This window comes from Sceloporus undulatus, chromosome 3, assembly GCF_019175285.1.
Source record: "Sceloporus undulatus isolate JIND9_A2432 ecotype Alabama chromosome 3, SceUnd_v1.1, whole genome shotgun sequence".
Classification (NCBI taxonomy): domain Eukaryota; kingdom Metazoa; phylum Chordata; class Lepidosauria; order Squamata; family Phrynosomatidae; genus Sceloporus; species Sceloporus undulatus.
The window spans coordinates 121,865,665-121,892,083 of NC_056524.1; positions in this window are offsets into that span (position 1 = coordinate 121,865,665).

Consider the following 26,419-nt stretch of genomic DNA (forward strand, 5'->3'; position numbering starts at 1 on the left):
GTGGGGCTAAAAGACTGAAGGAAAATAACAGCTGGAAAAGTGCACCTGACTTTAAATAAAGAAAGCATTACCAAGACTCTGCTGTGCTGTGTTTTCCTTTTATTTATAGTACATAGGAGAGTCAGCCCTCTATGTCTACAGATTCTTTGCACATAGATTCAGTTATCCACAGCTTGAAAATATTCAAAAGAAATATAAATTCCAAAAAACAAACCTTGACTTCGCTATTTCTTATAAGGGGCACCATTTTACTATGCCACTGTATATAATGAGACTGGAGCATCCATTGATTTTGGTATCCACAGGATTGTAGGCCTGAAATTAAACCCCAGGGCATACCAAGGGCCTACTGCATCTGCACTGTGTTACTACGGTGTGATACTTTTATTTCTATTATATTGTGCTGCTGGTTTGTGTGCGCTTTATAGTGCTTACCTGTTCTATGTCCAGTTTTGTTGCATTGCCAGTCTTACACAATTTATTATAATATATTTATAACAATGTATTAGTAGTAGTAGTAGTAGTAGTAGTAGTAGTATTTCTTACCTTCCTCTCCCTGTGTATCAAGGTGCAGGCAATAAACACAACACATAACATCAATTTAAAAAGCATACAAAACCAATGCATATTAAAATCTCTCAGAAAATACTTCAAAACCATAATTTAAAAATAATCTGGATAAGCCTGGTGGAGAAGACTGGTCTTTACAGCTGATTTAAACTCATTTCAAGCTGACAAATCTCTTCCAGCAGGTCATTCCACAGTCTTGGTGCTGACAAAGAAAGTGTCCTTTGGGTAACAGTCAGCTTAGTTTTGGCTTAGTGAAGTAGATACCTTCCAAGGAACCTAAGTGGACATCACAGAGTGTGATGATTAGACTTCTGTGGTGTGGGGCTAGCATTATTTTCTATTATTGTTTGGAGAACAGAATAACTCAACAGCACAACCCTCTAAATCACTTCCAAAAAGTTTAGGATCTCAGCGGTGAAGTCTCGTTCAATCTGCATGATTTCTCTTCTTTTGAAAAGCAGGGTGTCTTCTTTTCTTTTTAGCACATAGACATCCCTTGCTATCTTGGGATGAGCAAATTGTCATAAAATGAGTTAAAATAGGAGGACATTGTATAGCAAAAATGCTTACAAATGCATTTTTATCAAAATGGTTTCCTTTATCAGGGGGAAAATAATATAAGAATTCCGTTATCAAAGATTTGAACACAAATGCTTTCCAAATATAGGCTGAGAGGCCTGAAGCTTTTTTTTAAAATAGTACTTTCCTTTTCCATAAATTGTGGAAGCACTGCATTCACTACAGAAAGTTAGAGAAACATTGTAAGTAAAGGTCTAGTACTGTCTCCCAACCCCGTGAAAAACTCCAAATCACACACACGTCGTGAATAGAGCAAACATTTCTTTCTTTATCTTTCCATTACTTGAAAGAAAGTTACAGCAGAAATGTCCTTTTAAAACAAATGGAAATGCTTTCTAAATGTTTATTACTCTGATGCTGCAGAGAAGCCGAATCAATTCTCAGACCTGCTGCTCCTCACAGAGAACTAAATGATAGCAGAAATTGCAATTTGAAAACAATATATGGCCTCCCAGGAGTTATATCAGAATAACTACCTTGACACATCTAAAAGTTTAAGGGACTTCTTCCTCCTCCTCTTAACAGTGTATTCCTATACATGTTTATTCAATTGTAACTTCTATTGTTTTTAGCATGACTTACTCCCAATTAAATATGCATAGGATTCCAGCCTTTAAGGGTACAGAGATGAAAGCAGCAAGGGAGAAGCACTTAACACATCAATATTCGAATGGTCCTGGTTAAAAGCAATAGAGTGTAAAAACTCATTGTAGTCCACTGGGGATCAGGTTTAAATATTTGTACTGACAGAAAATAAGGACTGATGAATAAGTACTTGAAATGGCAGCTGCTTAAATTATATTTTTGCTTTTCACTTGTTTGCCTGTTCAGGGGTTTGATTAGAGACTGAAAGCAATTGAAAGAGAAAAGGAAGAAGCACCTGAGAAAGAGGAGAATTGGACCTTTTCTGTCTGGAGTAACAGAGCAAGATGTCCATCTGCAGTTTCTGTCCTGTTTAGAGAATTCCAGCTTTTCATATCCAAGTAGATATTCTGGAACTGGAGGAAGATGGCATTCAATCAGTTAATGAATTGGTTGCAGGGCAAATGTATGCCATCCAAACAGTTGTATGACTCTAAAAACACTAGTCTGCGGGAATGATGTAGTGAGAAAGAACACTGCTTAGATAAGCAAGAATTAAATCCAGGCTATGCAGGAATTCAGGACACTACAAGGTGCCAGAGGACTTTTTCTACAACCACTCCCAGTTTGTGGAATGGCTCAAATTACCAGCCTAGACAACTTCAAAAAAGCTGTCAAGATGGATCTCTTCCTGCAAGCCTTTCCTGAATTAAAAACACTCTGTCATAAAATGATTACTACCTAACACCCTGTGCCACCCTACCATTCTGCCTGTTGTTTATCTGATATTAATATTTTATTTTAATATTAATTTTAATAGTAACTTGTTTAATTCTTTTTTAAGGGGGATATTGTAATATTAAGTAGTGTATGTTGGATGTTTTTAACTATGTAAGCCGCTTTGATTGTTTTATTACAAAAAGCGGGGTATAAATAAAAGTTTTATTTTTATTTATTATCTGATAGAGAACAAGTTCAGATGTGAAGGACTTGGTTCTAATATAGCATTCCAAGTGAGGGAGTTGCTGGTCTGACATCCTGAGGGATACGGTTAGCCTGAGGGCTAGAATAGAAATAAGGTCAGAAAAATAACAGTAAATGAGGACAGTGTGAGGGTCCCAAGTGAGAGTAACTGGAGTTCTCTAGAAAGAGAGAAAGAGGAGTAAGAAAGTGTAACTAAGTGCAACAAAGTGAAACAATAACAAATTAAAGTACCAACTGAACAAATGAAACATTGTTAAACTGTTTTTCAAATAAAGTTTTACTGTTAATTACTTAAAAGATTGTCTGGGTCTGAAATAAGCAACCAAGGTACTAGATAACATCTGAAAGTTAATTCTGAAAAAGGAAGGTAAGCACATTTGGTGGCTCTCATCACGTAATTTGGTGGCAGTGCTTGAATGACAAAACCCATGGGGCTGCCACAATAGGAAAATAATTGGGTGACTAGGTGTTCTGTCAGTTAAAAACATAGTGTTTTTGTTATTGTGTTTATTCCACATTCATGGGGGTCCTGTGCCCCAACCCAGAAAATGTAGACGAACAAGTGTATATTTCTGGGCTTGCAATGTGTTCTTCAAAGGAAATAGCAACAGAAACAAACACAACAACAATTTTGCAACATGTACAAATACGAAAGGTGCAGAAAAATGTAAGATAAAATACGTGCAAATTTGTTTTAGTCAATTGTGGCCGAATTCCATTAATATATTCATTTGAATAATGCCAACAAAAATGAATATATTTTCTGTAAAACTAGTAATCCTCATGGCATATATTTGGCTGTATGAAAGGAGGAATTTTGTAGAAAAAGAGATGATGGATCCACTTACATTTTATGATAACAATTTCCTTCTGCAGTTATTTTTTTTTCTTTTTGGTGTGCAGATGCCCAAGGCTGGCGATAAACAAATGCTCATGATTACTCATTGGATTTTCCTATTAAAATTATCATCTCTGCAGAGCTCGAGTCTCTCTTGCTCCTTGATTAACAGATATAGCTGGTTGCTGGGTAAGGCCATACATAGACAGAAACTGTGGTCACTTCTCATTCTCCTTTTCACTGAAGAAAAACAGGTTCAATTTTTATTTGGCCTGTGGCTGAGTTCAATAGATAAATGCCAGTGAAATTCTTGTGCTGCATTTAGACAGGACTGAACTGATATTTAGCAGATTGTGCAAACTGCAAGAGATAGAGGCACACATAATTAATTATCTGAGTAATTCAGTTTTACAGCCTTGGTGCTTCTACAGATTGGATAGGTTCTACCTGATGGGAAAACTGAAAGCAAAACCTTCAAATTTAGAGCTGTCAACTCTCATTCATGACTTCATTATTTTAAGGCCTAGAATTCTACCAAGGGTTACCTTTGATGCCCCTTTGGACCATGCAACTTGTCCTTCATGCAGTGGATAATAGTGGCTCTGATGTCAATGAGTCAGTGAATTTGTTCTGGGTTTTAGTTCAGACTTATTCAGGGTGATGGATTCTTTTTGTGGACAGGCCTAAGCACCTTGGGCCACTCTGTTAAATTTTGTGGATGTACCATTCTGTTGATATCATCAATGGGCGTCATCAGCCTCCACCGTCATTATGCCAGTACGCCAACAATAGGGAAATATTAGATCCCGACAACTTGGAAGCACAATGGAATGTCAATGCTTTATAAAACACTATGCTACTTGGCAAGTTCCCTTCAGTCTAGAATTTTCAGTAACTCTCTAGAGGTCAAAGACTGTAAAGAAACACACATAATTGAAGGTCATTCGCTTTTTAATTAGTGTTAATGTTAGGCACCATTGCTTTAAAATATTAGATACTGAGAGAGCCCATGAGTTGAAAGAACTCTCAGAAACATTAATAATTAATTGAAAATGAAATCTCTCTCCTAATTATTTATTTGGCAAGACTTTTGATTTTCACAAAATTCTTTACACTTTTTCTCTCTCTTGTTATTCTCTCCAACCTGGCCTGCTTATGCTAAATACTACAGTGGTACCTCGGGATACGAAATACCCAGGTTACGAAATTTTCGGGATACGAAAAAATCCCATTGGAAATCATTGTTCCGGGTTACGAATGTATTTTCGGGTTACGAAGAAAATTTTTGGTGCTTTTCGGCGCTTTTTCGCACGAAACGCGGCTTTTCCCCATTAGCGCCTATGGCAATTCGGCTTACGAAGGCTTTTCGGGTTACGAAAGCGGCCGCGGAACGAATTACTTTCGTAACCCGAGGCACCACTGTACTTCTTTTTTAAAAATTCAACCCCTTGTTTCAGATGTAATAAATTGGTTTGAAAAGACTTTTCCTGGGCCTAAAACAACCTCAGTGGAGAATTGGGGGGGGGGGGGGCTCTATGGAGGTGCAGGGACATGAGATAAAATAAAATAAAATAAAAATGGATGGAAATCCCTTGATTATTCAAAATGGCTGGTGGGAACACTTTCTCCACCCCTCATTTTGATTAATGGATATAAAAAACTTTTTGGGTTGGGGGTAAGAGTGAAAGTAAGTTTCTACAATAATATATAATTACCCCAAACTGTCTAGCAATCATCATTGTATGGAAGAAGCTGGATGGAAATTCTTATGCAAGAGTCTGCTCCTACTTCCAAGTAGCCAGGGAGCTAAGTACATTGGTAGGTCGCAATACAGCAACTAGCAGTCTGTGTCTCAAGGGGTTTTTTTTAATTTTTAAACAACAACAACTTACAGTTCTGTTTAATCCTCCTTTTTGAAGTCCATGAGCACATATCCTTAAAAAAAGAATGCCATCAATGAACTGTTCAGGAGAAGAAGACAGTCCTCTCCTGTTCCCTTTCTTTGAGAAACCCTTGCTTTCCTCAGGTGGTGTGTTCAAGAACAGGAAGCAATAGCTCTGCTTTTCAACAGTTAATTCCCAATTACTCCCCAGTCCAACAAAATAACTCAAATCTCTTGTGTTTCAGAAGTCTGCATAGGCTTATAGTTCAAGAGACCTGCAGCAAGCTTGTTAGCACTTGCTGTCTGGCAAACAGAGTCCTTTATGACCCATGATGAAAAATGACCTGCACTGACTCAAATACATCATGTGCGCTGAAATAATTAGTATAGTATGAGATGAAGTTAAAGTCTATCTCTCTGTCTGCCTCTCACTGTGTGTTAAAGAGTAAGAGAGAGCAAGGATTCCTCTTATCTAATTGTGCAATGTCTCTTTAGATGCCTTTAATCATAATCTGGTAGGGCCATTAGCCCAGTAGTTTATTTTGCTGTTAAAACACATTTTGACTAAGTGGCAATAATAGACTGCAGGAATGATAAGAAAGCCCTTTAGGAAGTGCAAAAGAGCCAAAAGAAGAGTAATTGGAAGGGAAATTCTTCATGACAAAATTATGCCATAAAGCTCACTCTGGCTGCAGTGCTGAATTTTAAAGCCCTTTCATTCTGAAGAAGAACAAACAAACAAAATCTCTGAAAGGAACAATTCAGAGGAGCTCTAGCACTTGAGGCAAACATTCCCGTTTCTAAATGTATGTATGTATCAATCAATCACAGTTCTCAGTCTTTCCTCAGTGTCACCTGTAGCTTCTGGGTAGTGGCATTAACAAGATCCTCCAGCGACACCAGGGCTGCCTCTATGTTTGTGCAATTTGTAAATTAAAAGATTATCATCTTTAGAGTTTATCCTATGTATACAGCCTACACCTGGGTGACTTTCTAAACTTTTTTTCCCTATAAAGTTGCATAACTTTCAGATTGTTCAATGTAAAAGAAGCCATTGCTCAAAAACCCATGAGTAAATTGGTATATTCCCCCTTTTTTATCTATTTCAAGGGATGTGAGGTGTGTGTGGATGTGTGTAGGAGGAAGAAATCTGCTGTAGCGCCGTAAGGAGTGATATTCATAAAGTCTCTAGCTTGCAAGGGATAATAACAGAATAAAAAAATATTTTTTCTTAAGGCCAATGGGAGATGAAGCTTATTCATACGATGCACACTAACTAATGGACTAATTTGCTAGTTGCAGAATTTTATGGAGTTGACAGCCTTCATTAATATCCATTTTCTACTTACATTCAGACTAGGCTACTAGGCTTGTTTTTTTCTATATGAGACCACTATTTAAAAGGCTGCCCCCCAAAAAAAATTAACTGGGTAAAATTGCAGTGATCAGCTTGTTGTCTCACAATATTCCTCAAACTTTATATCATTTCCATGAGTTTATTTTCTTTGCCTTCTGGTCTAAATGTTGTATATAGTTTGTGATGTGTGATTTTTTTCCCAGTGTGATTTCTCTGTTTCTTAGCAATCTGTATCAATTTAATGCTTGTTTCCTCTTCCTTGGGAACTATATTTAATTCCTTTTACATTAGAAACAACAGAGATCCTACATGGCTTAAGGGTCTGAATGTTGGATTACGACTCTAAGAGATCAGGGTTTGAATCCCTGTTAAGCCATATACTCTGAGCCTCAAAGGAAGTCAATGACAACCCTCTCTGAAGAAATCCTGCCAGGAAAACTTCATTATAAGTTCACCTTAGGAACTTCTTAAGTCAGAAATGAGTTGAAGGCATGCAACAGCAACAAGTTAAAAACAAGCTTCTGAAATAATATGTAATATAACCTGATATTATCTAGAAAAAAAGATGGCAGGATTATTAATTAAGAATGTAATTATTTGCTAGGTTCACTCTTGAACAAAATAATGAGTAATTTTAATAGTTTCTCACAGAGAGAATTTTTCAAAGATTATAGCATTTCAGGACTACGTGCAAAAATTGTGTGTAGTATTTTCATGGTGAAATCAATACCTTTGGAGCTAGAAGTAATACTTGTTTTTTTTTCTGTGGAGACAATGCTGTGGGGTAGTTGGAGACTTAGTCTGAACAATATTCATATTTTGTGAATGAAATAGCATTTTCTGCACAATATGAAACAAATTGACAAAAATATAATCAAAATATACAGGTTTATAAAATAATATTAAACTAAAATTCCAAAAGCTTTGGGAAACAATTTTTATTTCTTATATTTTTCTTCAGATTAGTGCATGAAATATTAGCAGTAGGCTATTATTTTTCAGTCAGGTTATCATGCTGTACTTGTATTTGCTTCTTATGGAATCCCTCACTCCATATGATTGCTGATCAGAACCGGTGGTAAATAAAGATGTTGACCACCAAGGGTACAGCCAACCAAGATTGGCATAGCAGAGGGTGGGACTGGATGGTGCTTTGGTCTATCTGGATAGTAAAAAGCACTAACAGGTACAAAGATTTTCTACCTTTATTGCAGTCCCTTTGGATAAAAGAAATTAGTTTGGGATTAAGACATGGGATGTTAGTTATCAACTTGAAATCCTAGCAGTTGTATGGATTTTGTTGAAGCCTGTGCTGGAAGTTTATTCTCCCTAATTTATTCATTTGGCATTTCTATTAGACAGATTATAAGTCTTTTCAACTGACCCATTACTCTCTGCACTAGCCTTAACGTTTTTGATCTGGAAGGGCAGATATTAGGCTAGACTGGAATACTCCATTCCATTCCTTCAGGCAATGTATTCTCTCTTTTTGTCTTCTGTAATGGATATTTTCATTACCAAGGGTGAGATCATCAGTGGCCTTGTTCATTCATTTTCTATGAATACAGATATAAGAGTTCTTGTCTTTGCTGGCACTATGAGACTGGATAGTTGATTCTCTTTGATCTTCACAGAACTTGACATCCCTTGAATGTGATATGAGGAGAACTAACAGTTTACAATTTGCCTTTAAAGGCACTCAGATAACATTCTCATTAGCAATGAAACCCTTGTAATTTGTCTAAGAAAACTGCCCACTAACTTCAGTGAGGCCTCTTCAAAATGGGTGTTTGACAACACTGGCTTAACAGTCATGCAGCGTTCCAGACGTTGATCAGCTACAACTCTCAGTTTTCCTCAACATTTGTTAAGCTGGCTAGGATTTCAGAGAAATGTAGTACAACATCTGAAGGGTCATACAACTGTTGCCCTTATATTAAGATCACCGTCTGCCTGAGTAGCTACAGTTCTGGTTGGAACACATATTCCATAGAAGATCAATATCATGCAGATATGTATTGGATTAATTAAAAACTAGATTCTGTACTCCAATGTGCAGAGGCAAAGTTAACTTGGGATATTACACTGACCTCCCAACTACAATTTTTAGGTTGCAATCTGGAGAGTTGTGCTCCTATACTGTGATAAATAAGGCTGCCAAGGACTGTCCCTCCTTCAGTGCTTCCATCCATTCACCTTGAGGTACAGAATGAGCTCTAGTTCATAGACCATTAGGGATCTCTGCAATCCTTTAACCAGGATATAAGTCTTATTTTAATCTGGCTTTGTTCTGGTTTTGTATTATTATTATTTTGCAGGTACCTGTGTCCTTCATATCAGAAAGTCCTCAATTAGGCTGAGCCCCACCGCCATCTCTCTTAATGGCCCACTAAGCACACTGTTTATCTTTAAATTGCTGGTCTCTCCTGCCCTGATCAGAGGATTGGGGATAAGCATTCTGCCAGTGAGGCATGAAAGATCCTCCTTGGGACTGGCTATATGTAACACTACTAAAGTAAATAGAAGAAGGGGCCAATGTGTGGCCCTGGAGTTCTATGCAAACCTCCAGAGTCTCCAGATCATGCCTCCCCTAGAGGAGTTTCCTCTTCTAATAATAGAATTCTAGAACATCCAACTTCTTTTTAAAGACCTCCAAAGAAGGAGAGACCTCTCCCCACCAAAGTAGTCTATCCCACTGTTGAGCAGCTTTTACAATTAGAAAGTCCTACTTGATTTGGGTTTTTTTTCTTCTCCTTTTATTTAAAGCCATTTCTTCATGTGCTAGTCTGGTGCAGAAGAAATAAAGCATGCTGCATCTTCTGGTTGAAATTCCTTCTAATATTTAAAGGTGGCTATCACATGACTTCTCAGTCTTCTCTTCCCCATGCTAAAGATGCCCAGTTCTCTTAACCATTCTTCATAGAGGTTGGTTTCCAGACCTTTCAGAAAAGGCTGCAGGGACTCCTTTCACTGTTTAACATAAATGAATGTCAATTTGCCAAAAACAGAAGTGGACTACTAGCCACTTACAGGTTTCTTTTTGTTTTTGTTTCTCTCTCTCTCTCTCTCTTGGGGGGGGGGCATTTTTGGCCGTCTCTGTACCCCCAAAGAAATCAGCCACAATTTAATACCTCTGCTATACAGGAAAGATCTATGTAAATGAGTCACATGGTGTGTTTCCTTCTGATGAAAGTTTTAGTAGCCAGGCAACCCAACTAGATGGCCTTGCCTAGAAGAAGCAAGGGGGAGACATAAGAAGATACAAGCATGCCAATAATCTGAGGTTAACTCTATTTACTTCACTTCATACACCAACAATGTGGTTAACCCTGCTTATGTCTTCCATTGTCTGACCTTGATGATTGTCTATCCCTCCCATTACAATTGCAATTTCTTGCTTTCAGAAGCCAAACACAGATTTCATGGGTACACTGAAAAGGTGCCACACTCTCTTTCTAGAATCTCCTGGGAAATTGTTCATTTTTTCTTACACATAAACACTTCTCAGGAACAATTGGGGCAAATGTCTATCTGCATATTGTGCAAAATGTTACTTCATGTGTTCTAAAAACTACTTCTGCTACACAGATACACAGCAGATTGTCCCAAATGAAGTAAACTGGTTTCCCTCAAGTTTGAGCCCTACTTGACTGACCTTCGCTTTCTCTCAAAAGGTATTTGTACTTGCATTTGTTGTTGTTGTGTGCCTGAAAGTTGTTCCCAATTTATGGTGAACCTATCACAGGATTTTCCTGGTCAGATGAGAGTTTGCCCTTGGCCTTCTTTTGAAATGGGGAGAGTGTGACTTTCCAAAGGTCACACAATGGGTTTCCATGGCTAACCAGTGAATAAACTCCTGGTTTCCAGAGTCATAGTCCGTTGTTCAAACCACTACACCACCCTGGCTCTCAGATGTTTCTTTATCCCTTGATTAATAAATTGGTTCTAACATTAACAAGAAAAGAGAAAATAATATATAGCAGGTATATTTCAAGCTCAAACAATAGAAAGTGAAGATCCTTTCCATTTTATGCCACTATGTGGATGTTTCAGACACTAATGTGAATATGTTATTTTTCTGCCAAGTTACAAATAGCTGCTTTAGACATACGTGATGACTATCTATCTGTTTTTGTGATTGCAATTGGTAATCATAAGCATGAGGGCTAGTGATTCTCCTTCAAAAATGACCTTGAATGACAATTATTTTAGCAGCTTTTTTAAAAAACAAAACAAAACAAAACAAAATACACTGCCAAGAGGAAGGAGAAAGCATTACAATGGAAGTGATCAGTGAAGAATAAGGCCATTTCTAGAAATTATATAGAGTCGGATTATCATGATCACAATCACACAAATAAAGAACAGGGGGTGGGGGGCTTGATCAAATATTTGCTTATTCCCCCAAAGTTTTTTTTCCAATTTAATGTATTTTAATCTAGTGCCCACAAGACAAAAATGTGGGGAAAGAACAAGGTCTATAAGAAAAAGAGTCTACCTTCTCAACACCGAGGCAATGGCTTCCAGCACCAACTGTAGCCTCTACTAAACATTTGTTACAGTATTATACATTAAAAAGATAGGTTAAAGAAGATGTTATATGAAGCACTCTCAGAATACTTAGATAGTTCTCTCACACCTCTTTGTTCCATGGTGCCACATTGAGGGTGTATCCAGACTGCAGAAATAAAGCAATTTGATAGCACCTTAACTATTATGACTCTATCCAACAGAATCCTGGGATTTGCAGTTTGGTGATGCAACAGACCATCTGACAGACCAGCCAGAATACCTCACCAAACTAAAAATCACAGGATCCCACAGGATGGCACCATGACAGTGTTGTCAAAGTGCTTTACGTCTGCAGTGTGGAAGAGCTGTATGTCATAAAGAAAGCCACTCTGAACTGGACAGCTAAATCTCCAGCTTTTGTCACTAAATGAAACCTACATTCAAAAGACTCTCCATTTATTATGCATTTGGCTAAGAATAATATTTTAGTGATAGAAAGAAACACAGCTGAGTTGTAGAATACATGTTCTTCATGCAGAAAGTACAGAAAGTATTTTTTTTTTCAGGGAAGTAAGAAAAATTCCAGTCTGAAACTCAGAAAAATCACTCAGTGGTATATCTAGCATGCTTGTCACCTGAAGCCAATCATTTCTAACATCCCCTTCCTCTATACAACAAAAATATTTTCAATAACAATCAAGAAACACATATTGATTAATATGGGGATTTCCAGTTCAACCACATCTGGAGGGCTGAAGGAACCCCCCCCAAGTTACATAAACCCAGCATTAATAAATTAGAATGTCTTTCTGTAAACATATGGCTGATGGAATGGATTGAGAGTTTACATCAGTCACGGGCTAGACTGATGATGATGATGATGATGATGATGATGATGATGATGATGATGATGATTTTATTTCTATCCCGCTTTTTGCCAGGCAACCAGACTAGTGAGAGCTGGGGTGCAGAGTTGGCACCAGCTGTGGAAGCTGCTGAATACCACACACAAATTTTGCAGGCAGGAAGGGTGGGTACAAGTAGCTTCTGTTTCATTTGAGGGGGTGGCCAGGCAGGTAAGTAGGTGGATTGCCAGTTTTTCTTCTTTGCTCTCGCCTGTAGCCATCAACGAGTCCCCTCTGCAAATTGTCACCAGAACCACATCCTCTTAGAGCTATCTCAGTGGGTGACAGTAGGGCCCTAAGTGAGAAGCTAGCAAAGCAGGGATTAGACATGACAAGAGATAGGTGCCACTGCTGCCAGCGGAACTGTGTAGTTCTCCATTGTTGTCATCACTACTAGCTGCAGTCACTACTGTGGAGAAGAACTCTGTGAGCATCATCAGCTAAGTCTGTTTCACTTCCTCCTCATTCCCACTTGTACTCAGGGAAAATGCCCTGTACCCAGAGAGGACCACTTCCACTACTCCACCTTTTATATTACACTGGTGCCACTGCCACTCAAAGAAGAAGAAAAAGGCAAAACCAATTATTTGACTCTGTATAAGAGAATTCTTCATGTTCCTGTAATTGACTGAGCTTTATAATAACATGAAATATTTACTCATAGAATTAACCAATTTGGAATCCATCATATGTGAAGAAAATAAAATGGTTATATTGGTAGAATTCATTAATTCATACAAGGGAAAGTTTTAAATACAGAAATGTAGGGAAGGAAACATAATAAGCAAATGCTTGGAGAAAAGAGCCTGAAGCAAAGCTAAGAAGAAAGTGAAACTGGACAAGGAGAGGAAGATGAGACAGGGAACCAAGGTGAAAAGTGATTAAAGAAAGTAAAGTCAGGCTGTACACCATGCACTACGAGGATTGCTTGGAAGTCAGGTAAAGATCAAGAAATGATGGAGGACAACAGAATGGACTGGGTAAGTATTGGCTTCAAACACAGGGATCTGTAGAGGAAGCCTGGTGATAGAGATTCATAACTGATGAAGAAGTTGTGCACCAAAATGCAAGACTGGGACTACGTAATACTGGAAGTAAACATAGCTTTAACAAATTAAGTGTCAGCTTTATATCATTCAGCGAATCCACTCACTGACTTTATATTATTTACTCATCATTTCTGAATTAAAGCCAAATGTTCTTGTTTCATCTTGGGATTCTTTACTTAAGATACTGGAATTTAATTACACAGGACTTAGCAATAATTTGAATTTCCCCCGAGATAAGTAGTGTAAATACATTTGCCTAACATTAACTTCCCACTCTACACCAGATATGGTAGATGCACCTTTTCACTTGAGAATTGTGATAATGTTTTTGAGGCTGAATTGATGCAGTTATATAAAAAGAAAACAATTTTGCGGAGTGTTTGTTGGATCTACACTAAAACTACAGTTTACATAGAATGCCAGGCCAAATAAGTTTTCAAAGGAGCATAAACTCTAATACTGGCATTTTGGGGGTTCTTTTAGACTCCAATCAATCAACATATACGTGTGCCTGGAAGTGAATGCTTCTGAAATGAAACTGTGGCAACAATAGGAAGATTGGAATCTTGGCACTAACCGATGGGAGCAAAGCCAGGAAAAGGTGGAGGCTGCTCCCAGGAGTGGGTCTATAAGAGGGAGGACCAGGTTTGAAAGGGGTTGATGTTTATTGTGCCCTGAGGGGTGAAGAGCCATTGAAGCTAGCTTAGGCTGCTGTGAGGGACAGCTAGAAAGGGTTTTAGGTACCCCCAAAAAATGATGAAGAGTGTCCTTAGTTATATTGTTGTAGTGACCTTTCGGGGACATAGTGTTTGGTGACTAGGGGAGTCACAGGTAGCCAGAAGGGTTATAAAATACAAAAGATTAATAAAGGTTCTGTGATAACATAATCTGTAAGGAAACACATAAAGCCATAAAGAAACAGTTAGAAAAACAAGCTGAAGAAACTGTGAAACTGTGTAACTAATAACGTATTTATATACTGTATCTATTGTGAATACCACACACTAAATGAGGTATTGTGTTCAGCCTGACTTGTAAATAAATGTATTACTTTGTTGCAAAAAGCAGCTGTCTGAACTAATTTCAGAACACATTAAAAATGCTACCAACATTGAGAAAAGTCGTTTAGGTTTGGGACACATTACATAGTGGGTGTGTGGCTGTCAAAGAATAGTTGGTGCCAAGCTGGAGGGAAAATTGAAATTCATAGTGCTGCCATCTAAAGAGAGTTATAGTGCTGGAGACACTTATGAGAGTCCCAGGTTTGAGTTTTGTAGTGAATAATTGGTGGGATAGTGGACATCATTTTCACATAATTGGTGGCAGGGATGGGATCAAAAAAGAACAATTGTGTTGCCATCTAAGAAACAAGAATGATCACTTCTGGTTTTACCAGTAACCAACCTGGCTGTCATGTTCTGGGCTAACTGAAGTTTCCCAGAACAAATCGAGTTGTGGGGTTATCTGTGCATGTACCATAGTTTCAAGGTCCCCTATTTCCAGGAAAGGATGCAGCTGGTATATCAGCTGAAGCTGATAACTAACACTCCTGGCTATCGCATTTACCTGATTTGTCATCTGGAGCGATGAGTCTAGGAGCACCCCCGGACTGCAAACACAGTCCTTTGAGGAGAGTATGACCCTATCTAGGACTGGTGGTTTTAGCACAATACCTGGATTAGGGGACTCTACTATGAGTACCTCCATTTTGTCTGCATTCAGTTTTAGTCTGTTTTTCCTCATGCAGTCCATTACCGATTTAAGATATTAATTGAGAGGTTTTGGTTTCTTAAAATCACTCCACTGGCTGTCTGTTGGTTTCCAGGTGCAGTACAAGGTGTTGGTCATGACCTTTAAAGCCCTAAATGGCTTGGGACCAACCTATCTCTGTGTAATCCACCCTGCACACTCAGAGCCTCTTGGAGGAAATTACTGCACCCTATAAAAACTAGGCTGACTGCAACCACCTTAGAGGGCCTTTTCATCAGTCACTCCCAGATTATGGAATAGCCTGCTAGACGAGATCAAAAAGTTTGCCAGATCACATCCCTCAATGCTTTTAAATAGGCGATAAAAATGATCCTCTTCTGGTAGGCCTTCCCAGACTGACCTCTACCCAGAACAGAATTAATTGCCCATTTGATCTGCCCCCCCTAGGTATTGCCACTTTTGTTAAACTGTGTTTAATTGTTTCTGTAGTTATATGGATTTTATTGTTTAATTTTGTATTGAAGGGAAGGTGGGTTGAAGGGGTGGTGGTTTGGGGGATTGTTTTTCTTTTTATTATTTTCTGTATTTGTTTTAATTCTTGCTGTTACCCACTTCGATCCTCAAAAGATAGAGGCGGGATATAAACAATTATTATTATTATTATTATTATTATTATTATCATCATCATCATCATCAAACCCGGCACCCTTTCCAGGGCACAAAAGGGAGCCCCTTTTTGTGGCTCCCTTTTGTGCCGTGGAAAGGCCAGATCAGGGCTACAGCATGCAGTTGCCGTGACCCTGATCTGGTGAAGGTGGAGGCTGCTGCAGGCTGCCCCTTTATTATCTTTGTGTGTGTTTACATTTCCTATAAATGTGTTGTCATATATTTGCTTAATTGCTTTAAGCATTTTCAAGGGACATCTTCTTTGGAACACCCTATATTTCACATTGGAGAAAGTACAATTTCTTTTTGGAGACCTTAACTAGACCCATTGTCACTTGTAATGGAGGTTAAATTAGCAGAGACACTTCAGTGAAGCCTAACAAATGAGAAGTGGCTACCTTCCCAAGGTAACAAGTGCAGGTGCCAAAAGGTCAAGAGGGATAGATCCTAATCACAATTTGTATCTTGGGAAATGCTGTATAATTAGTAAATCAGATGTCTTGACAACACTTGGATGTCAGCAGGACATAAATTGAAACAGGTTGCAGATGGATGCCAGAATACATTACAGCGCTGTTGGTTTTCATCAGTCAATATCTGTTATATTTCACAGTACCTGGAGCTTAATTATTCTGTGTGAAAGGAGATCGAAAATCAGTACATCACAAGTAGCTGAGCATGGGGAGCCAAGTTGAAAGGAGGCACAGTAGAGCTAAAGTGCAGTTACGCACAGTGGCTACCATAAGTTTTATAAGTATGCATTAAAAGGCATTCAGGTCAGCAGAATTTATATGACCATAAATGCATGAGAAAAAAGGAGCTGGGGGGGGGGTCAAAATAAGGCTACAAAGCACAAGTTTTAAGGTGTGGTATTGTTTTTACATCAATGAATTACAATCATTTCTCATTTGTAATTTACTTGGAAAGGTCAAGGAGCCTAAATAGAATTCTAATGTTTTATTGATGATCCTTTGAGAAGGGTTAGGTTGAAAACGTGATTGTAAAGTGTTCCTAGCCTTGGATTGTTGCAATGTGTTGTATGTGAGTCTGTCTTTGAAGACATTTGGAACTTTCTGCAACATACAGATACTAGAGAAAAGATGGCTGAGGATCCCATGTCTCTGGAACAGTGAATTCACTCTGAATATTCATCCATGTTTTAAAAGAGACCTCCAAAGGGTTGAACCTGTATCGGAGACAGGATTCAACACATTGGATAGCTCCTTCTTCAACACAGCTCTGGAGGTCTTTCCCATTGTGATGCCCTGATTCCTTGGCCATATTCCTTGGCTACAGATGTTCAGTTGAGCTTCACGCTTCTGATCTTTAAGATAATAGTGAAGATTGTTCCCATTCCCCAGTGTGGTTCATTAGTAGTGGACAAAGCTATTAGTAATTATTAGTAACATTAATAAGTTAATTTAGTTAGATCTACTAAGGAGAATATATATTCTAGATTTTGTTTTTTGTCTTTTTTCCTGGGATTTTCCCTCTTTTTCTTTTGATACAATTTGGATTGGGATTGCAGAGTCCCTAGCTTGTGCTTATTGTTTTACTTTAGTGTTTTAGTGTTGTGTATTAATGCAGTGTTTTAGTTTTAATTTAATTCTAGTTTTATACAAACACAAACATACACACACACACCTAGATCTGTGTGTAGGTGTGTGTGTATATATACTATGGGCTCTTTGTATCTGCTGAGGCTTGTTTCCAGGAACTGCCATGGATACCAAAATGTGTGGATGTTCAAGTCATATTAAATATAATGGCATAGTACGATGTGACTATCATGGCCAATAAAGTATGGACTCATTTCTCACAGAAGCAGGGGGGTGTCATTCCTCCATTTTGTGCCCTGCACGGCCATTGTAATACCTGCACTTGGAAGGAAGGACAGACATTGCTACCAATAGTGGTAGCTGACTACTTCCATGTCAGTGAAATAGTGAATCTGCTCTAGATTTTAATTTGACTTTTGAAAGAGCTATGTAATATGCTGAACCCCTCACCCAAATAAAACCCAAAGCAGATTCCCCATCTCATGAAAATAAAAGCCACCATCTGTTACCGCACTTCATTAAACTACAACACAGCAGTTAATTTTACTTCCCTTAGGGCTGACAGAGCCTTACAAAGGTCAGATTAGCATCACACTAGCGCTGTGTGTAACATTTGTATATAAATCCAAATTGACCCAGCCTTGCTGAGATTCTGAGTGATACTTTTCCCCCCTCGCCCTCCACTTTCTGGATCTGATAAAATAATACCAAGTCTGCACAGCTGTCAACCAAAATGCAATACATCAGCTGTTGATGGTGGCCCACCAAGGGCTTACTACTTATCTGAAATTTTGCCATATGCTGTGCTGTACAGAAAATAGTATAACAAATTATGCTGCGAGAATTTATTCCAAAGTTTTAGTGTAGCAAAATGAAATATAGTCATAACATAAGTATTCAAATCTCAGATGTTTTGGGCACAAATATAAAATATCTTGAACTTTGAGGTGTATTTTTCTGTTTGGTGCTGACATAGAAATCAAAGAAAATGAGTAAGTGGGTACTGTCTCAAATCTTGCCTTGTTCTGGTGAGAGATAATGCAGAAACCTGCATTCCTGCAATGGTCTGGCTTCAATTGCACCTGTTGGTGAGTTAATCAATCTTATGTTTGATGGAAAGTCATTCCACAAGCTGTACATTTTATCTCCTGTATGCTGAATCCAAAATGTCATTGCTTTTGTCAGTAACCTCATTTCCAGTTTCTTGGACACAATCCAAAGACACTGAGTAACATGTGTACAAGGGAACTGGGTACGTAATCAAGATTTTCAATGTTTCTTACCACAGTATCTTTCAGAAACAAGGAGCCAATTATGGTTGATGTTTTGTAAACCACTCCTTTGACTCTTTGCCTGAGATGTGATGCAGTTTAAAAACAAAGAAACACTTAAACAGTACATTGGAGAATAAGCAAAATATCAGCCAGTGTGATATTGTGGTTTACCTTTTAGACTAATATATTGGAAAACCAGGGTTTGAATCTCCACTTAGTTGTGGAAACCCACTGGTGACCTTCAGCAAATCACAAACTCTCAGCATCAGAGGAAAGTAAGGGCAAATCATCTCTGATATGTGTGCAGTGTTAGGTTCACCTTAGGGTTCCCATAAATCAAAAATAACGTGAAAAAATGCAACACCAACAAGAACAACAACAGTATTGCTTCGAACACATGCTTACTTCCTTAAAGGCTAATTGTATCATTCATTTTGATCTGTATTCAGGCACACAGTTTAGTTTCTGTCTTCCTCAAGTTTGAAGATTTCCTTCCTTTCAATCTGTTTTTAAGGGCCCGTTACAGACCGCTCAAAAGGGGCGGTCATGGGCCGCTGCCAGTTGCAGCACGGAGGAGCCGCAGCAGCCAAACTGCACGACTCCTCCGTGCTGCAAAAAAGGAGCATGGAAATCACACTCTTTCCAGCAACCCAGAAGAGACGTCGCAAGTGCCAAAGCGCGCACTTGCAACGTTCTCTTCTGAGTTGGGATGTGCGGACGCATGCGTCCGCTACATCAAGATTGCGGCGCCCATCTGTATAGGGCGCCGCCATTTTGACATATCGATTACGCGCAAAGGGCAAAGCACGTTCGGAAGCGCCCCTCGCGCATCCGGAAGTGCCCCTCGCGCGTAATCGTGGCACGATGACGGCGCCTCTTGTGCCCGTCTGTAACACGCCAAGGTTTGAATACAGGAAATAATCAGATGAAGAAAAATCTGTTGAGTAGGGTACATGCAAACCCCAACTATAGGGAAAATTTCCAAGTTGGCCCAGTTATATGTTCCTGACTTCTTTATAAACTTCTGCTTCAATTTTTTTTCATTTTTATAATTTGTCTCAACTTTAACAAGTTTAATTGACCAAATTATTTTGATTAAGAAGGCTTTTTATAATTGAATTTTGTATAAGAGGTACAGTTATTGGCATATACAATCAGCCAAGGTATTGTGCAATTCTTTCCTCATGTAAAACTTTGTTTGCAGCATCTTGAAAAAATAAGCAAGTCGAATTTAATAAAGATGTAATGATATTAAATGTGCAATGCCTTCATGTTTGACTTTAATCAATGAAGCAGTTACTAAGCAAGATGCTAATCGACATTTTTTAGGCTTCTCTTTCATGGCTGTTGGAAGAAACAATCACAGAAATCTGGAGAAACAGAAAAAACACACAACCATTTTGCATTCAGAAACATTTGAGACAGGCTTTTCTTGAACATGTTTTAGATTAATCTCTTTCCATAACTCCACTTTAACAAATAGTACCCTATTTGGGTTGTTATTTCTGTTGCTTCTGTTTAACAGTTTAAAAGGACAAGTTTGTTTCCTAAGAGATTCTGATCTGATATTCAAAATATCTCAGCACTGGATCACATTTCCATGGAAATGAAAACTAGTATTGAATGAAGCCTATGCAGTTATACAGAAGAGGCAAAGATAATTTAACAGAAGAGGTACTGAAAACATTCTCTCATGCTGTATAGCAGGCAAATGTTTCCTGAGTTTGCAGGTTACACCTGCATTTTGTTAACTCTTGAATTAAATATGTTGATTTGCATAGAGAGAACAATGAATGTTACATAGCGGTGATATATTTTTTTTATGGAGAACCAGTGGTAGCTGGTACCTTGTGGAATTGCAGGAGAGAACATACAAGAGATGAACAGAAGTGGATTCAAAGAGGGGTCATAAAGGTGGGACACTCAAATGACACAAGTAGTCCATTGCAGATTGTGCTTTCACTTTCACTTACACAGGTACGGAAACATTAGCCACCTTTTCATATGTCTTGAAATAAAAGATATTGGAATCACAGGCACACACAGTTGGAAGCCCATCCAGTTCAACTCTCTGCTGAGGATGTGGAAAGCCCTCAGCTACAATGTCCATGTTTACACTAATATAAAAATATCAACATATTATTACAAAATAAAATTAAAATGACTAATAAAAATACTTTGGATTAGAAATGCTTTTAAAATTGAAACTGTAATTCGTTTTAATACAATTAATAAAATTAAATTAAAACTAAAATGGCGATTTTTTTTCCAATGATAGTGTTTTTCAATTCTGATTTCAAAGCAAGAGCAATCTCTTTTCTGCTGCTGTCCATTTCATCCTCTGTGGTTGACTTTCCTTTCCTTTTTCCTTTTTCTTTTAATTGTATTTATAGCTTCCCATATACATAAAATAGAAAACAATATCAATTGAGAAGAAGAAGAAGAAGAAGAAGAAGAAGAAGAAGAAGAGGGAAACAATAAAAAGAATTAAAAAAACAGAAGGTAAATGATTTCCCATCTTCTTTTCAGCAGCTACAAACATACTGTATAATCTATATTACCTCTCTTCTTTACCACCACAGTCCTCGTCTCTATAATATATACTTAAAGGATCTGGCATGGCATAGTCGTTTGAGTGCTGGACTACAACTCTAGAGACTTGGATTTGATTTCCAGCTCAACCATGAAACCCATTGGGTGACCTTAGGCAAGTCACATGCCATTTTGATGTGGCAGATGCTTAGCATCCGCACGTCCTGGCGCCATTGTGACGCCACAAGTGCGCCATTGGTGCATTGCGGCGTCACAATGGCACCGCATAAAGAACCCGATTTTAAGGGTTCTTTTTGCTCCATGGGGAAGCCCCGCAATCTGGAGGCTGCGGCTTCCCTGTGGAGCAAACTAGGGCGGCGGGAGACCACCCGCTTTGGGCGGTCTGTATCCCGCCAATGAGACCAGACACAGCTCAGTTAAACAAGGGTCATTTTATTGACTTATCACTTATTTAAACTGTTTAAGGCCTGGAAATAAGCAAACTGAAAAACAAGAGGGCAGCAACTTGGTATGGGTCCATCTGAGGCCCATATCTTAACCTCTGACACCCCCCAGCTATCCCTTGTGAGAAACCCCAGACCCCAAAGGCCTGGGAATAAGCAAACTGAAAAACAAGAAGGGAACAAGTAGCAAATATATTGGTTGCTACCTCTGATGGTCACCTTTAGAAGGCCAAAACCTGGAGAACCCTTCCCAAAAGCCAGTGATTTAGGACTCTCTGAAACTGTTTTTCTTGGGACTGATCTGGGGTTGACTCTTTCTTATAGAGCCAACCCCAGATCGTTTGATAAATAAATAATTTAAACTAATACTTCCAGAAATACTTCTTCAGTCTAGTTTCGAAATCAACCCAGCCTCCTGCCACTGGTACAGTGTGATGTTATCTTGGTTGTTTTGTAGCTAGGTAGAATCCCCCCCCCTGCTTTCCAAGAGCTTTTTCGCCTACCCCATACTGTTTCCAGATGGACAGGCTCTTAATCTGGCATGTGTTGGAAGAAATTTAGAATTCAGTGAGTGACTAGGACACTGTTTGGGTGGAAGGGAACAGAAATTACACTCAGAATGAAAGAGTTGCTACTTGCCTTTCAACAGTCATTGTTCATTCACCTTTATCTCACTTGTCAGCTAATTTAACCTGTGCTTCTTCACAACTCATTTGGAAAATTAAACTCTCTTCATCTTGTATGTGACTATAATCACAGTTAAGTTATTAATGGCATGGCAAGACTTTCAACTGCTTGATATATTTACTACAATATTATAGAATGTGCATGTCTCAGTTTGACGCTCAGAGCACTTCCACACAATATGCTGGTGTTAAGGTAAAGAAATGCAACGCAACTAATTGTCATGACTAAAGAATTATGTGAAACATCACAGACAATGTGTAAGATGATTGCAGTTTCTCTCTATTTCAAAATAACCCAAGTGTGAGGAAAAACCACATCATGTGGAATTACTATAGCAGTGTAGAGGGAGCAGCAGAGCAAAACCTTAGCCCACCTAATCATGGTTGGATGCTTAAATTTGATTGTTTTGAATTCTAATTAAAACTCACTGGATCCTTACCTTTCCAGACTAATGGGTACACTAGAAGGAAGACACCCATCTGATTTTACACTGTGAAACTTTTCTTGGCTCACAAAATGTATCAATGTGAGTTTGAAAGTGCATATTTTAATTCAAAACACATTTAGAGGCATGCACATGTTTCCAAAAAAAGATTTAAATTTCACATTTTACCAACTCAAACAAAACAGATTAGTATGTGGACATGGGGAAGAATGGACTTATGAGTGAACCCCTGTTAAAATTACTAAGAACTGAAACAGTTTTTTCCTCCTTTCCTGTTCTTTCTAATTGCTGCTGCTTCTCGTTCTATTTTCTTCCATAGTCTTCCGTGATCTATGCAGTCAAAGGCTTTGCTATAGTCTATAAAGCACATGTTGATTTTCTTCTGGAATTCCTTGGTGTGCTCCATTAGCCACTGTATGTTTACAATGTGGTCTCTAGTGCCTCTTCCTTTCTTGAATCTTGCTTGCACCTCCAGGATTTCTCTCTCTGTGTATGGTTGGAGTCTATGTTGCAGAATTTTGAGCATGATTGCATGAGAGATTATAAGTATGGTCCTATAGTTGCTGTAGTCTTTTGTATCTCATTTTTTTGTGGATGGGGATGTATATAGATCATTTCCATATCTGTTGACATATGTTGGTTAGCACTGGTGTTTATTCTGTTAGTATGGATTGAAGCAATTCAATTGGAATATCTTCTGTTCATGTTGATTTATTTTTTTCCAATTTCTCTAATTGCAGCTTCACCTCTGTTTTTAGAATTTGAGGTTTATCTTCATATGACTCTTTAATCCATATAGCCTTCATTTTGTTATCCCTTTTATATAGCTTTTCTGTGTACTGCATCCAGCATCTTTTTATTCCTTCCTGATCTTGAATTATGTTGTTTTTATTGTCATAGAGTTCCCAATTCTTGGTTTGAATTTCCCTTTGATGTCCCGGATCTTTTGGAATAGATCTCTTGTTCTTCCCTTTTTGTTGTTCTCTGTTTCTCTGCATTGATAGTTGTAGTATTTGTCTTTATCTATTTGCACCATTCATTGAATTGTAGCATACATGGTTCTGAGTTTGTTCCTGTCTCTCTTTTGTTTTGCTTCTCTTCTTTCTTTTACTGCTTGTACTATTTTATCTGACATCCATGGTTTCTTCTCTTTCTTTTTAACTACTGTAAGTGTCTGTCAGTATTCTTCTTTTATTATGCCCCTGGCTTCTGACCATAGTTCTTCTGGTTCCCGGTCTATTGTGCTTAATAATTCAAATCTTTTCCTTATATTGACAATAAATTCTGTTGAAATATTGTTTAGATCGAATGTTGGTATGATGACTGGTTTTGTTCTTTTTTATGTTTTACTCTTATTTTGAAATACGTTTTGTGGTCTGTGCCACAGTCAGCATCCAGTCTAGACTTGGCCACCAAAATGGTGCTTCTCCATCATCACTACTAATAATTTCTAGCCTTTTCCCCCATAAATTTATTCAGTTCCCTTTTCAAGACATTCAGCCTGGCTGCCATTGCTGCATTTTTGGCTCTGAATTTTATAGTTAACTATTGATGACATGATGAAATATTTCACTTCTTCTGTGCTTCTTTTTCCACTGTTCAGCTTCAATGAATAACCCTAGGTTTTAATATTATGAGAAAATATTATGAGAATATTATGAAAAATAAATTATATTCCTAGCCACTTTCTGCAAACTATACACAACTGCACATCCTTCTATCATGTCTCTGCTTGCTCACTCTATTTTAAGCTAAATGTTCCTAAACATTGTAATTTTTTCTCACAAAGGGAGTTGATCCAGTCATTGGTCATTTCAGTAGCCTTTTCCAGCAAATGTCCAGAACAGTACACCACATTTCAAGTGTGATCTTAGCACATGTTTACATAAAGGGAGCATGAAATTGACACTTCCATTTTAACTTATTTTGTAATTATACCCAACATGGACATTTATTAGTTTAGAATTCAGAGACATAGTCATGTTGGAATATCAGTATGCAAAGAGATCTTATAGTACTTTTGAGTCTACAGTCTAATAGTCTGTTAGTCTGAAAAGTGTTACAAGATCCTTTACATACATTCATTAGTTTAGGTTAACATTTCCATCAAACAATCTACTATAACTCTAAATTACTTTCTTGGTCAGGTTTAGATCATATCCCACGACCATATATTTAAAGTTGTCCCCAGATGTCCCACTTTACACTCAATCTCATTCACTATTTTCATGTCCATTCCTCCAGCTTAGAAATATCTTTTTGGAGGGATTTTTTTTAGTGTCACCTACCACTGAGCTATGATTAGATTTAATAGTAATAAGTGCAATCAAAAGACAATTTCAAAAGTGTATGCAAAGCATTTACAAGAGCTTGGCTAATTCCCCAGTGTTTGAATGGTGCAAAATTATTACTCAAGGGATATGTGTTTTCCATGTCTAAAACTACGTGGTCATTTCACTTGGGTCTTATTCATCTCCTGTATTAATTCCATTTTAACACTTTCTGGCAATGCTAAAACATCATTTGTATCCCCACCTGTCTCATCCCACACATTACAGCACAAGAAACTATCAGTTTAGATTGCTCTACACTCCCCTGGTGTGCATATTCTGCTAAATTATCCTTTAAAGTTGTCTCCGTTGGATCATGCAAAATCATTTTAAAACTAAAACTTTGTATTAAGCAGGGCCTGGATCAGTTATTCAGAGTGCTCTTTAACGAGCTATTGTTCATCTCTTCTCTCCATGAATCCCATTAGCATGATCAATAAAGTATTAATTGTTCTCTTAATGTCTGACCACTAACAAATGCCTCTAATGATTGATGGGTGCATGAACAAAAGGATAGCATATTACACTGATCATCAAAAGGTTTCTAGATAACCAACCTTGTCCTCATGTTTTGTGACCTAGGCTGCATCCACACTGCAGAACTAATCCAGTTTGACACCACCTTAACTGCCATGGCTCAATGCTATGGAATTCTGAAAATTGTAGTTTGTTGTGGCACCAGAGCTCTCTGACAGTGAAGGCTAAATGTCTCATGAAACTACAGTTCCCAAAAATCCATTGCATTGAGCCTTGGCAGTTAAAGTGGTGTCAAACTGGATTAGTTCTGCAGTGTGGATGCAGATGGTAGAATCTCTGTACTGTAGCTCACCACTATTTGTTTGTTCTGTGATTTTGTAACCCAAGTTCAGTTCAGTTGTTCCCTGTTGTCTGCTTCTTTTGCAATAGAGTTCCTAACCATCCTAATTTGAATGGGGGGGATAGGCAGAGACAAGACTGGAGAGCTATTTTGTTTTATCAAGTGGATGGAACAAGCAAGAAAAAAAGAGAGCAATGAAACTTAATGGAAAGTTTTGAATTTGGAATGGTACTGTGTGTTTGGGGGATGGACTAGGATAAAGGATAGTAGAAGTAGAAGTCAGAAAGTGTAACTGATAGTTGTATTGAGGTTTGTCTTTCCGTGAGGTTAGGTACCAACTTAACCTCACTAGTACTGGATTGGGAGCTTTCCATTCCTTTGCCTCTTTGTAGTTTATAATTATTATACAAATCCTAGTTGAGATTGATTTGTAATCCAGGGGACTGTGGCATTATTGCATTTGTTGGATTACAAATCTGATGTGTTAAATCTACAAACAAACATTTGGAAAAATCATTTCAGGAACGTGGAATTTGCATCCCTGCAGATTTTCTGATGGACTTTAATTGCCCTCACATTCCATATCCTAAACATAGAATTTGGGGAAATCTCTCTCTCTCTCTCTCTCTCTTCTATGTTTAGGATATGGAATGTGAGGGCAATTAAAGTCCATTGCA